At 39.3% G+C, this 14,749-nt stretch overlaps 1 long non-coding RNA gene across 1 annotated transcript; it reads right to left on the bottom strand.

Moving 5' to 3' along the window:
• Positions 1-1,074: 1,074 nt before the first annotated feature.
• Positions 1,075-11,546, bottom strand: LOC145510084 (uncharacterized). Its single transcript, XR_014056664.1, has 4 exons — positions 9,984-11,546; positions 6,222-6,451; positions 3,749-3,919; positions 1,075-1,686 (listed from the first exon to the last, which is right to left on the bottom strand). It is a non-coding gene; the product is annotated as an uncharacterized LOC145510084 (long non-coding RNA).
• Between the last annotated feature and the right edge of the window lie 3,203 nt (positions 11,547-14,749).

The following is a 14,749-nucleotide window of genomic DNA, read 5'->3' as shown; positions in this document are numbered from 1 at the left end:
AATAGGAAAATTAAATCTATAAAGCAGTAAAACTTAATGTGAAAATACACATAGAGTAGGGTTGGGCTCTTAGAAGGTACTCACTACATTTTAATTTTCCCTCTAGTTTTAAAATTTTTTGTTTTGTTAATTCTCTATGAAAAAATATTGCCTCCATTGAGCCACAGAAGCTGTGCTTTCAATGAATTACATTTTTAGTGGCATAGACAGATAGTACTTACCAGCCCCTGATTCCAGACTAACTTCTGATTCTTCTTTTTTTTTTTTTACATTTCTTTTGTAGCTTCTCAAGAGAAAAACAGCAATTTAATTTTATTTAGTTCCAGCCTTTCAAAGTGTGCAGGACTCAGGGTGAGTGAAGTGATTTTCATTCTCATCTGATGCAATGGAGATTATTAAATGCATGTAAGGCTTTAACTGTTTCCTTCAGTTTTTCTTTCACTGAAGATTTCCTCAAAGCTTCTATCCATCAGGGCTGACACTGAAGGTCATGAGATAATTATGACCCTCATGTGAGGCAGACAACTTGTACCCTGAGCTGTAGTCTTCTGATCTGTAAGGCAGGGGTAATAGTAGCTACCTCAGAGTGTATGATAAAGATTAAACATGATCATGCGCTGAGGGTGCTTAGCATAATGATTGACCCAATGTTTGGAATTATTTTGGTTATGATGATGAAGGTGATGATAATGGTGATGATGGACTTTGCCTGATATCCATAACAACCAAAAACAAAGGCTTCTTTTTACCCTGTAGGCATCCCACAAGCATCTTTCTACAATTCTCCCATTTTAAAATCCTGCATGTTAGGGTGTAAAGTCTGACTCCTACTGAAAAGTGAGAAAATCCCTCATTATAAGCTTCACTAGTGAAAGTTAAAAACAACCTTGCCAGTAGGACACAGGAAAGGCTCCACAGAGAATCCCACACCCTCTGTTCGCAAAATAGAAGCTCCATCCAGGTTGAAGGGCTGGCCCCAGGTCAGCAGTCAAGCAGGGTGCATAGTGGCTGTGTTACCAAGTCCAAGTTTGCTCTGCTTGCCACAAAACAGGACAATGAATCTGAGAGATGAGGTGTTGAAGCAAGGAATTGGACTTTATTCAGAAAGCCTTCTGACCAAGAAGATGGCAGACTAATATCTCAAAATAACCATCTTACCTCGGTCTGGATGCCAGGTTCTTTTGTAAATCAGAGATAGGGGGCCTTGAGGAAGCAAGGTAAAAGGCCATTTAATCTTGCAAATGTCTATCAGAATGGCAAGCCTCAGACAGGGGGATGTGTTCATTTCTTCCTTTCTGCCATCTATAGGGTTCTGAACAAAGGCACTCTGACAGTCAGGCAGAGGGGCAGGATTCTCTGAGGCCAGCCATTACGTATGAATATAATAACAAAAGCAACAGAAAGCAAGCCAAAGAAACAGTTCCAACATGGAGTCAGAGTTGATTTCTCCTTGCAACAGCTGTACTGGTTTTCTGCATATATGCGTGTTCAGTTGTGTCTGACTCTTTGCAACCCCATGGACTGTCCCACCAGACTCCTCAGTCCACAGGGATTTCCAGGTAAGAATACTGGAGTGGGTTACCATTTCTTTCTCCAGCAGATCTCCCCTTCTGAGGGACTGAACCCTCATCTCTTTCATCTCCTTCATCTCCTTCATCAGGTGGGTTCTTTACCAGCTGAGCCAAGCTTGTTAAAAAAAAAAAAAGTAAATAAGCTAAAATAGTAGGTTGATCCTTTGTTTTTTTTCCTTGCATAAAAATTGTTTTAGTCCAAATAATAAGAATCAGTAGCCGGCTCTAATCTTTCCTAGTTTTAAATGAACAGTCATGAAAAGCAAATACTGTATCATATTGAACTTGAATTCTGAGTTCAGTACATATCTCACACACTTCTTCATTTCATGTGCAATGCAGCAATGCATGATCTCACTGTGATCTGAATGTTTACTAACTTTGAGTCTGAAGTCTAGTATCTTTTAATCTGCTATTTTTATGTCAAACATATTTAAGGATCAAATAAAACTAATCACTTACGGAAGCCTTGTCCTCTCTCTGCTCTTTTTCCTGTCTCCTCTGATTTCCTAGATAGTCTTTGTCAGTTTCTACTAAAATGCTTGTCTCAAAGGCTGTCTACATAATTCAGATGAAGTAAATTGCAGACGGGTTTTTACCAATTAGCTGTGTGACTACAAGCTAGTTACCTGAACTTCCTCAACTCTTGGCTTCTTAATCTGTAAAATGAGCATAATTAGAACTACCCAATTCCCAGGTCCTGATAAGGGATCAGAGATGGGATACAAATGTAATTTTGTAACATACATGTGTAAGCCAAGGCTCTAAATTAACTTGGGATAAATACCTAGAAGCTATATTTTTGGTCCAAAGGACATGAGGGTATATGATTAAGATTTTTGATATACATTAGCAAATTATTTTCCAAAAACCTCGAGGTAAGTATGTGACTATATGAGAATGTCTGTTTTTTTCTCCCAAATCAATGCCAAATTCTATTAAATAATTTCAGCAATTAGCATGTTGTATGGTTTTATCAAGCATGATTGATAAAAACCAATATCCATAGTCCAAACTCAGAGTGGAAAGTCATCTTTCCACTTGAACATGAATAATGGTTCTATTATCAGGGATGGAGAGCCTAGACTCCTTCACAAAATAGATCGATTATGTCTAGCCAAGTTTGCCCTCAGCAAATAAGAGAGAAATCTGTATTAGTCCATGTACATTGTACCAACAAATGTCAAGATTTGAACTGCCCCAGGCAAAACATCTCTGCCCACCCACCAAGGAGAGCTGATTCTTTGAAAACTAGTTCATCAGAATCTTATTAAAATGGATACAGAGGTAGTTCATATGCTGTGAAGACCAGTCTAAAGGCCAGATCTACCATTAAACTTCTAGAAACCTTTAAGAAGGTTGCTTAACTTATCTGGAACTCAAGAGTCTGACTAAATAATCTCCCAGCCTTTCCAGACTCTGACAATATCTAAATCTATAGTTTGAGTTTAATTATTCTCCTAAGAATACTAAACTCTAGGTCATATCTCACATAGGATTGTAATTCATTCAACCCAGTAGTCTGTCTGAAGCAGGTACCAAAAGATGTTTTTACAATGCTTTATACATTTATTCCTTTATATATTATTTATTCTCCTCAAATAATTTTCAGTAATAATAAATAAACATGTTGGAAATTAGGCAAAATTTTAGAATAAAAAACAAGAGCTGAGGATAGAGCAGGTAGAAAAAAAGATACTTAGCCTAAAGATAACCACTACAGTAGAATGCTCAATTTAGCTAAGAGCTTCCTGGCAAAGTAAGGCAGAAAGAACAATGCAATCAATGTCTCAAAATATGACCAGAGGAGTCATAACTATTCATTAGAAAAGAAATGTGATTCTAGCTTTGCTCCTTTGCACTGGACATTTACAAAGATCTTTATTTGTTGCATCATTGGAAACACACACACACAAATCTTAATATTATATCAAATACTTTTAAGTTTTAGGATTTCCTTCAAATATCTCTGATTGCTTGATTACCCAAAATATTAATGTAAATATGGTAAATGGCGCCATCAAAACTTTAATAGCTGTTTATGTTCTTAATATATGTTACCTTTTAGAGTAACTATCTATACCTGTATTGTCTAATATAGCAGCCATTACTCACATGCGCCTATTAAACATTTGCAGTGTGACTATGCAAACTGAACTGTGCTCTAGCATACAGACCTTGTGCTAAGTCTCTCAGTCCTGTCCGATTCTTTGTGACCCCACAGACTGGAGCCCACCAGCTTCTTCTGTCCATGGGATTTTCCAGGCAAGGATACTGCAGTGGGTTGCCATTTCCTTTCCCAGGGGATCTTCCTGAGCCAGGGATTGAACCCTCGTCTCTTGCATTTCCTGCACTGGCAGACAGAGATTCTTTACCACTGAGCCACCTAGGAAGCCCATACAACACATACTGGACTTCAAAGACTAAGAAAGTACAGACGAACCTCAGAGAGATTGCAGGCTCTGTTCTAGACCAACACAATAAAATGGATATTGCAAGAGAGTTCTATGAGTTTTTTGGCTTCCCAGTGCATCTAGAAGTTATATACACACTATATGATAGTCTAGTAAGTGTGTAATAGCATTACACCTAAAAAACCAATGTATATACCTTAATTAAAAAGAAATTTGGGGACTTTCCTGGCAGTTCAGTCTTTAAGACTTTGCCTTCCAAGGCAGAGGGAAGATCCCTCATCAGGAAGCTAAGATCTCACATGCCTCACAGCCAAAAAAAACAAAACATAAAAAAACAGAAGCAATATGTTAACAAATCCAATAAAGCCTTTAACAGTGGTTCACATAAAATAATCTTAAAAAAATTTAAATTAAAAAAATAAAAAGAACTTTACTGCTAAAAAATGTTAAGCATCATCTTAGCCTTCAGCAAGTCCTAGTAGTAATATCAAAGATCACTGATCACAAGATCATCACAACAAATACAAGAATAATGAAACAGCTTGAAATATTGTGAGGATTACCAAACTGTGACACAGAGATATGAAGGGAGCAAATGGTGTTGGGGAAAAAAATGGTGACAATAGACTTGCTCAATGCCAGGTTGCCACAGACCTTTCATTTGCTAAAAAATGTAGTATCTGCAAAGTACAATAAAGAGAGATGCAATAAAATGAGGCTTGCCTCTAAAAAGAAATGCAAAATATTTCATTACTAAGTTTTATATTGATCAGATGTTGAAGTGATAATATTCAATTATACTGAGTTAAATAATAAAACATATCATTAAACTATTAAAATTTATTTTGATAGTTTCTTTTTACTTTTCGAAAAGTGATTATTGGAAATTCAAAATTACATATGTGGTATGCGTTTGTGGCTCGTATTATATTTCTATTGGGCAGCACTCATGTATAATAGCAATAGTAACGAAAATCATAGGGTTTTTTGAACAGCAAGCAGGTGCAGACAGTGTGTGGCTGCTGTAGATACATCATCTCACTCAGCTTATAATGGCATCTCATGTCACCATGAGACAGAGAGGTTATTATCCCTGGCCCAATTTTGAAAAACTGTTGTTGTTAGTTGTTCAGTCATGTCTGACTTTTTGTGGACTGCAGTATACCAGGCTTCCCTGTCATTCACCATCTCCCAGAGCTTGCTGAAAAAAAGAAAGCATTTTTTTTGAACACTAGTATGTGACAACTGCATAAACCAATTTCCCTAAAACAACACTTCTCATAAGTTCTGAGTCTTCAGGGCTTGTTGATCAACCATTCATTTTGTCACCATGATCATATTAATCAATGTTGCTAAGGGATCAGAGAACTGAGTTAAAATATGAAGATTTGGGTTTCAATCCTGTGTCAGCTACTACCTCAGTTTTCCCCCTAGGGTCTCACTTTCCCTTCTTGAACTAGATGAGCTAAAACTTACTGTATGTTTTTTTTGTTTGTTTTAGTCATTCAGTTGTGTCCAACTCTTTGCAACCCCATGGACTATAGCCCACCAGACTCCTATGTCCATGGCATTTTCCAGGCAAGAATGCTGAAGTGGGTTGTCCTTTCCTTCTCCAGGGGATTTTCCTGACCCAGGGATTGAACCCTTGTCTTTTGCTTCTCTTGCACTGGCAGGCAGATTCTTTACCACTGCACCACCTGGGAAGCTCAACAATATCTGCTTTTATTATCACCATTCACTAGCAATTCTGAACAATGTCAGTGAGAAAATGCGCATTCCCCCAAATTATTTGTTGTTCCAAGTTCCCAACAATCCCTGTTACTACTGATGAGTTTTACTAATGTGTCTATAGGCTTCAAATTGGTAAGTGTTTGTTGTTCATTAATACAATGGAAGTTGATTGAAAGAGCTCCCCTGACATAGATAGACCCAGTAACACACATTGCTTTCAAGAGTAAGATTTCCTAGGATTTAGAATGGTTTGTGCTTACTGTAGGTGCAAATATAGTTCACGTATCTAACCCTGTGGATATAATACATATTTCTATATTTAACCTACAGGTGAGAAATAAACAGTGATGATACAGTGATGGTAAAGATGAAGAAAGAACTAGAGTCACTTCAGTTCTGTCATTCCACTTGCCTTTAAAGTGTTTATTTCTATTTAAAAGTGAAATAGAATGTGAAATTCAAGGTATAAAATTTTAAGATGTGAAATACAAATTTTGACTCATACCTGAAACATATTCATCCCTTTCATTGATTATTACTGAAAATAATTCTGTCCGGTAGAAGGAGACATCAAAAACAGATCTGCTTTGGGGATCAACCAGGCTACATTTGTCGCTTCGGTCTGTGGATTTCAAAGGGCAAGCAACCTCATGTAAAAATGCAGGTTCTGTGATTATAGTAACACTCATTCTTCATATTTCTAAGCTTGGATCACTCAGTGTGCCTGAAATTCTGCTACAAAATGAAGCAGGAAAAATTAAACAAAATTAGTTGATACCAGGTCCCTCCATCACCTTCATTTTATCCTGATGCCTCTTCACAGGGTGTACCAGAAATGTGGCTGCCTGACCACAATGTAGAGTCAATTCTCCTTTGTAGCTCTGAGCCCGAGTCCTCCCCAGCTTCCTTTTTTTCTGATAAACTCTGGCAATTTTCCTCAGGATGTGCCACAATCTGTTTTGCATGCCTGTTCCTCCCTCTACCTGGAGAGCCTTCTCTTGTCTCGCTTCCTCTCTGACCACTTCGTCTGATGGGAAGATCACTCCTTATCCTTTAGGGTGACATTTCCTCATCATATGTTACTCTCCCCTGAAAAAACCCTCCTGACAACTCTGGACAAAACTAATGATTGTTAGGTCAGTGAACACTTACAATAATCTCCTGACAGCTAATTTCCATGCCTGCTTCCCCTTCTCCCACTTCAGAAATGGCCTCTAAAGCTCAAGAATAGCTTTCTCTACATTCTCATACCTACAAGACTCCAAATACAGCCCATCCCTTAGTATGAACTCAATAAATATTTAGCTCACAAATGTATGAATGGGGTCCAGCATTGTCCAGTTGCTTAGATTGGTGCCCCAAAGGAAGATTATAGTGATACTGAAAACAAGAGGGAAAATCATCCAAGCCTAGGTTTCCTAGAAAAGAGTCTGAGGCAAATCTTAGCTATTTTTCATGGGGGGTGGTGTACAGCTGGTACACAGGAGAGGGGAGCAAAACGGAAGAGAGAAGGAAGTAAGGAAAACGAATATGAGATGGGTGCTACTAAACTGATCAAAGTTTCAAGGGAAATATGAAATGGGCTTTACTAAACTGACCCAAGTTTCAGGGGACTCTAAAGCGAGAGGGTGGATCAGTCACAAGGGTGTCCCTGGAAAAGCCAAGTGGGGCTGCATACTTCACTTCCTCTCCAGAGAGAAGAAGCACTAGCAATGTATCTGCCCATCCTTTCTGTCTCCTGTCTCTCACTGGTCCAAGCTCACCTGCTGGGGTGTCAATTGCATCATGGAGCTTGGCTATGGTACCTGGCTTTTCCCACCAGTCCTTTGGGAAGCCAGAGCCTCTTGATCTGATGGGGTCAAACCTAAGCTGTTGCTCCCTCAGTCCTCACCAGTGAGGGTCCTCGGAGGCTCGGCTGAAGCCTGGCTCTTGTACCCAGAGGAGGCAGCGATAGGACTCGGTGATAGAGGCAGCTGACAGGCTTAGCTACTATAGGACTTGGAGGAGACAGTCAGGAAAAGGGAAAATGATAGAAAGTACCAAGAAGTTCACCAGAAGTAGATACACTGAATCCACTAAAAAACAATTAATAATAAATAGCCGCTGAAATGTATTGTACTGAACATTCACGTTGGATTTGATTCAATGCCATATTGTAGTCTGAAGCCACAATGGTGAGCCACAACAAAAGTAAAAAATACAGCCTGTCTTCATAAGGTGTAAACTGTCTGGCAGGAAAAAGACATTAATCAAATAACTGCCAAGGGAATGAAAAATGGCAAATATGAAAAGCACAACCAAGAATAAGTTATGCCATCTTTTCAGAGCCTGTGGTACGAGTTGTTGACCAAATCAGGGCATCAGGGAGAGATTTTCTAAGAATATAACAAGGAAGTGAGATATTAAGGATGAAAAGATGTGATTGAGGTGACAAGAGGTACCAGGAAAACACAGAGGAGAGATGTGGGCAAAAGCAGTGAGGACCAGGTATATTTAGAGAATGTGATCAGAGATAAGGCTTGGGGCCAGATGAAGATGGAGAGACAGACAGAAGCTGGGTCAAGGGAGGCCCTGAAGTCCATTCTGGGGGTTTCTGTCCTAACCGTACTAGCAATAGGAAGACAGATGCCAGAGGGGTTTAGTAGAATTGTTGTATGTTAAATACCAGATTAGTACTGCAAAATGTTTATGCTGACAGTGAAGAAGAGAATAAACAAAAGAGAAAAAAGGATGAAGGGAGATTATTATAGTTTGGGGGACTTCCCTAGTAGTCCAGTGGTTAAGACTTCTCACTTTCAATGCAGGGCGTGAGTTCCATCCCTGATTAGGGAACTAGGACCCTGCATGCCACCTGGCATGGCTAGGAAAAGAAAACATTATTGTAGCTTGGACAGAGGAAGTGACAATAGAATTGAAAGAAAAAGTAGAAAACGATTTGAGAGATGGTTGAATATGACAGACATCTTGCAATAGCCAATGAGACAAAGCTGAAGAAGGACTGTAGTCAAATGTTGTAATAACCCTAGATTTACACCTAGAGTTGTGGGCCTGAAAACTGTGGGCTATACATGGCTTGGATTATTTTTTAATTATTTTTCTTCTAAGTACATCACTTTACACTTTCCTGATCATGGACCTTTTTGTACACTCTTCTGAGACCTAACGGAGCACTTTTTTCTCTCAGCCAGGTATCCCACTGTCTAAGAGTAAAGCAACATCTATAAATGGAAGAATTATTCTTTCTTTCCCTTTCCTGTAGTGTTCAGTAATCTATTAAGATGAATGCCTGTGTGGATTTCTGGGATTATGCATGCATGCTTGCTCAACTGCCCTGTCCTATGTAACTTTTTGCAATGCTATGGACTGTAGCCTGCCAGGCTCCTCTGTCCATGGGATTATCCCAGCAAGAATACTGGAGTGGCTTTCTAATTCCTACTCCAGGGGATCTTCCTGACCCAGGGATTGAACCTGCGTCTCCTGCGGTTCCTGCATTGCAGGCAGATTCTTTACTACTGAGCCACCTGGGGAGCCTTCTGGGATTATACTTTTTTTAAAAAAATTAAAATGAGAAGCACATTAAAGTTAACAGCATCATCCCAGTTTCTCAAGTTTGGATAGAGAGCATCATCTATTTTCTTGAGAAACTTTGCCCAACTCTGCAAAGCACAGGACAGGAGGCAAAAGAGATGGACATTTATGGTTTGCATGAATGAAGGCAAGACTCTTAACCTCAAGGTTTGCTTGTGCTCATCTTTAGAAAGAAAATCTGCTTTATTCACCAGGTTGTTGTATAAGTCAGTGAGAAGTTCCTTTTCTTTTTTTTTTCCCCAGACATTTTATTTATTTATTTATTTTTTAAATAAATTTATTTATTTTAGTTGGGGGCTAATTACTTTACAATATTGTAGTGGTTTTTGCCATACATTGACATGAATCAGCCATGGGTTTACATGTGTTCCCCATCCTGAACCCCCCTCCCACCTCCCTCCCCATCCTATCCCTCTGGGTCATCCCATTGCCCCAGCCTTGAGCATTTGTCTCATGCATTGAACCTGGAATGGTGTTCTGTTTCACATATGATAATATACATGTTTCAATGCTATTCTCTCAGAACGTCCCACCCTCACCTTCTCCCTCAGAGTCCATAAGACTGTTCTATGTATCTGTGTCTCTTATTCTGTCTTGCATATAGGGTTATCGTTACCATCTTTCAAATTCCATATATATGCATTAGTATACTGTATTGGTGTTTTTCTTTCTGGCTTACTTCACTCTGTATAATGGGCTCCAGTTTCATCCATCTCAATAGAACTGATTCAAATGTATTCTTTTTAATGGCTGAGTAATATTCCACTGCATATATGTACCACAGCTTCCTTATCCATTCGTCTGCTGATGGACATCTAGGTTGCTTCCATGTCCTGGCTATTGTAAACAGTGCTGCGATGAACATTGGGGTACATGCGTCTCTTTCAATTCTGGTTTCCTCAGTGTGTATGCCCAGCAGTGGGATTGCTGGGTCATATGGCAGTTCTATTCCCAGTTTTTTAAGGAATCTCCACACTGTTCTCCATAGTGGCTGTACTAGTTTGCATTCCCACCAACAGTGTAAGAAGGTTCCCTTTTCTCCACACTCTCTCCAGCATTTATTGCTTGTAGACTTTTGGATAGCAGCCATTCTGACTGGTGTGAAATGGTACCTCATTGTGGTTTTGATTTGCATTTCTCTAATAATGAGTGATGTTGAGCATCTTTTCATGTGTTTGTTAGCCATCTGTATGTCTTCTTTGGAGAAATGTCTGTTTAGTTCCTTTTCTGAGGTAAACCACTTCTAACTAGGATCGTTATCCAGACCACAATAAGGAATTGTAAAAGGTCTGCTCATGCAGTGTAGTGTAGGACTTTTTTTTCCCACTGCAACAGGAAACATGATATTATTTTTTAGTGTAGTAATGCTGGTAGCAAAAGAAAATTCATTTAACTTTCTTGTAAAGTACTATTATGATAAGAAAAGATAAAATGAAAAAAGTATTGTGGATGGTATTAAATATTAAACATATGAAACAACTGCATAAAATCCCATCAGAATTCTAATAGGCAACTTGAACTTGCTTCTCTGGTGATAACTTTTATTTCATAGTGGATTTTATGCTTCAGTTGGCCACACACAAATTCTAATGGATACTTTTTAATGAGGCTCTTTTCAAAGTTTTAATAGTTACCACAACTAAAAACCAACTTTGTACGAGTAGGTGTTAATAAAATGTAAAATCATTTCACAACCATTCAAAATTTGCAACAGCTGAAATGAAATGTACAGAATCCAAAAGATCTTTCTCTTCTCTCACTGACAAAGTATTGAGGAAATTTCCCTCGCTGATGTGAATGGATGGCAAATGCAATCAAATGTTTTCATATAAAGTATCTCAAAACAACACACAAGTTCTCTTTGGAGAACATACATGAATGGTGAAGGCAATTATCTTCTACAGCTGGTTTGGACTGAAAGAGCATAAAAAAAAACTATCACTAAAAGAACACATCAACAGCAAATTAAATGGATGTATCCAGCATTTGTGAAAACAGAGTCTCTGGGCTGGTCCCTGAAGCTATGGTTTCCAGGCTTTGCAGAAATGACTTCTTAACTTTTCCTCTTCTGTGGGCAGCAGGCTGTGCTTCTGCGGCACCTGAAATGTGAACTTCCCCTTTAGCTCTGCCAAAGTCTGGTCCAAAAAGGCAGAAAAGTGCTCCCCTGGCCATGTTTCATATTAACAGAACAAGAAGAATCAGATGTTGCTTATTCTGGTTGGTGTCTGCAATGGCGCCAGTCATTGATCTCAGTCATTCTTTGTCGAAAAGCTCACACAAGTCTGTGAAGCCAATTGGACCCTGGATCCTGGCAGCCATGGAGATGAATATGACAAAGGTACCCCAGGAATCCACTCCATTCAAACCAGGTTCTATAGAATTCTGGTTAAAGGAACCTCTTCCACCCTTCGTATGAGGAGGACAAGAGTGTGTGCTTATTGCTGTTGTTACTAAGTCCCGTCCGACTCTTTGTGACCCCACAGACTATAGCCCGCCAGGCGCCTCTGCCCATGAGGTTCTCCAGCAAGAATGCTGGAGTGGGTTGCCATTTTCAAACCTATCCTTAGCACATCAGGTGTGCTGGCATCCCTAAGGGATGGTAATGGATTCAAATAAACACACCTTGGTGCTTCTCCAAATGGTCTTATCTGTTATGAAGCAGAATACAGCTCCGTCTTCTGAGCCCATCTAAGAAATGTGGGCATTTTAATTACTGAGGGCAAAACCGAGCTTTTAAATCTAAAGTAAATGAGTCAGCAGAGCATTATACATGGAGGTTGAAAATAATGACTAAAGGTGCAATTCTGTGCAAACAACACCTCAGAAGCAAATTAGTGAAAATAAAACTCCTTCATATTCTGTCGCTCTTGTCAGGTCGTAAAGAAATCAACATAACTCAGCTGGGGGCTTTGGTTTGGTTAAGGAATCACTGAGTGGAAATCATGCTTCATTGCGAATCCCATCAGTAAGGGTCCTTCAAAGTGGCTAAATATTTCTCTAAGGGAAAGAAACTTCATCTATTTCCTTTTTTATTTTTAATTTTCTGCATAGGAAAAGCACTTTAAAATAGAACTCAGAAGAATTTTAATTCCCAATAACTTCTCAATTATCTCACATGCGGCCTTAGAAATGTCACTCAAAATCTGTGACTCAATTTTCCATCTCTTAACTGAAGATATGAGCTGAAACTTTATGTGAGGCCACATACTGCTAAAATTCTGGAATTTTACCTTTGTTTCCTCACATCGCTTCATTGATTAGGACTATTTTACTCAGGAACTGTGTGTTTTCCCAGACATAAAATGTTATCCAGATTATCAGTGAAAGTCAAAAAAATAAAATAACGATGTAAAAAGATGCAAGCTTTAGGTAATAAAATCAGGGATGTTGTATAGTTTATCTTTGAATCCCAGGGATGGTTTAACACATATTCAGTGCTCCGTAGATATTTGATGAAGTCAAAGGGTCCCTGCTAAAAGCATAATTTTTCTTGATTGTTTTGGGAAGAATTTTCTTTCTTTCTTCTTTGCTTGAACTCCTCGGTACTAAAGCAGGGTGACATATGGGAATCACCCAGAGATTTTTTTTTCTTGGTTCATGGCATCTTCACACCAACCCTCAGCATAGTGCACAGGGCTATCTTCCCAGGCTGTGACCTTGAAGCTGTGATTCAATGGGCCACTCATCCCTTTCAGAAACATGGGTTAGGCATCTACCAGGAGTTAGGTACCTACGTTGAAGGCAAGCGATATTCCTTGGTGGCTCAGATGGCAAAGAATCTGCCTGCAACAGAGGAGACCAGGGTTTGATCCATAAGTCAGGAAGATCCCCTAGAGAAGGGAATGGCAACCCACTCCAGTATTCTTGCCTGGAGAATTCCATGGACAGAGGAACCTGGCGGGCTACAGTCCACAGGGTCACAGAGAGTTGGACATGACTGAGCAACTTATACACAACACACAAAATGAATAACAGTCCAATTTTCAAAGAGTTTATATTCTAAAGGACAAAAGCAAGGAGAAAACATTTAATTAGGTAACAAGGAAAATTTTCAGTAGTAAGTGTTTTGAACAAAAAATATAACTAGAGTAAGAGGGATGCAAGAAGTTGGGATTAGCAGGTATTTCAGACAGCATGCCACTCAAGAGACATTTTAGGAGAGGTTATATGGTAAAATAAAGGCAGTCAATGGTAGATCTGGGGACCCAGAGACCAGCCAGAGGGGAAGCAAGCACAAAACACTAACACACATAAAGATAACTTGGAGATTTGAAGGAGAAATGTAGGTCGCTGTGCCCATAGTCACCTGCGCAGCGGGAAAGTTAGATGAAAAGTTGAAAAGTTCAGAGAGCAACTACTCAAGTCTCAACTAGTCACTTACTAGTTGTATGGGATCAAAACATCTCATTTACTCTCAAGAAGTTATTTATCTTCTAACTGCAAGTTTGTAGGGCTTGGCACAGTGATTATAGTCAACAATACTGTATTATATACTTCAAAGTTGCCAAGAGACTAGATCTTAAATGTCCTCACCACAAAGAAAGAAATGATAATTATGGGATTTGATGGGGTGTTAGCTAATGCTAGGGTTGTCATTACAGTGCAATATACAAGTGCATCCAATCAATACACTGTACACCTTAAATCTACATGATGTTTAATGTCAAGTGTATCACAAATAAATAAATAAAAGATTCTGAAAGTGAAAGATGAAAAAAAAATCTTATTTGACTTCTTTGAACCTGAGTTTATCACTGGGCATTAGTGGTGATAATATTTGCCTCATGGACTTACTGTGAGACAGTCGAATGCGTACCATCCTGTGTGTGTGCTATGTCACTTCAGTCGTGTCCAACTATGTGACCCTATGGACTGAAGCCTTCCAGGCTCCTCTGTCCTTGGGATTCTCCAAGCAAGAATAATGGAGTGGATTGTCATGCCCTCCCCCAGGGTATCTTCCTGACCCAGGAATGGAAGCTGCATCTCTTATGTCTCCTGCATTGGCAGGCAGATTCTTTACCGCTAGCGCCACCTGGGAAGCCCAGGTACCATCTTATGGTTTGCCAAATGAAAGTCAAACTCCCTAACACAGCACTCCAGGTGGTTTTGACCTTGGGTCTGGCTGCCTCAGTAGCTTCATTTCAGCCTATTTCCCCTCATTAAACCTTGACTCAAATGCAATGTGTCCTTGCAGTTCCCTGAAATTGATTTTCCTTTTGTTCATGGCTCCTTCTATCTAAAATGCTCTCTACCTTCTTGTCTTCATTTACTTGTTACTTGCTTATCCAAACCTGGCTCAAGCAATTTTTCTTGGCCCTCTAACAATACGCTGAATATTACTGACCTATAATCACTAATTTACTGGTTGGTCTCTCCCTCTCTGCTGTATACACATTAAGAAGACAAACATATTTGCACATCACATTCCCACATAACCTGGAACAA

The sequence above is a fragment of the Giraffa tippelskirchi genome, chromosome 6, assembly GCF_054371585.1.
Source record: "Giraffa tippelskirchi isolate mGirTip1 chromosome 6, T2T-mGirTip1v1.2.pri, whole genome shotgun sequence".
Classification (NCBI taxonomy): domain Eukaryota; kingdom Metazoa; phylum Chordata; class Mammalia; order Artiodactyla; family Giraffidae; genus Giraffa; species Giraffa tippelskirchi.
The sequence above is the reverse complement of the archived record's forward strand: the minus strand, read 5'-3'. Positions and strand labels throughout refer to the sequence as shown.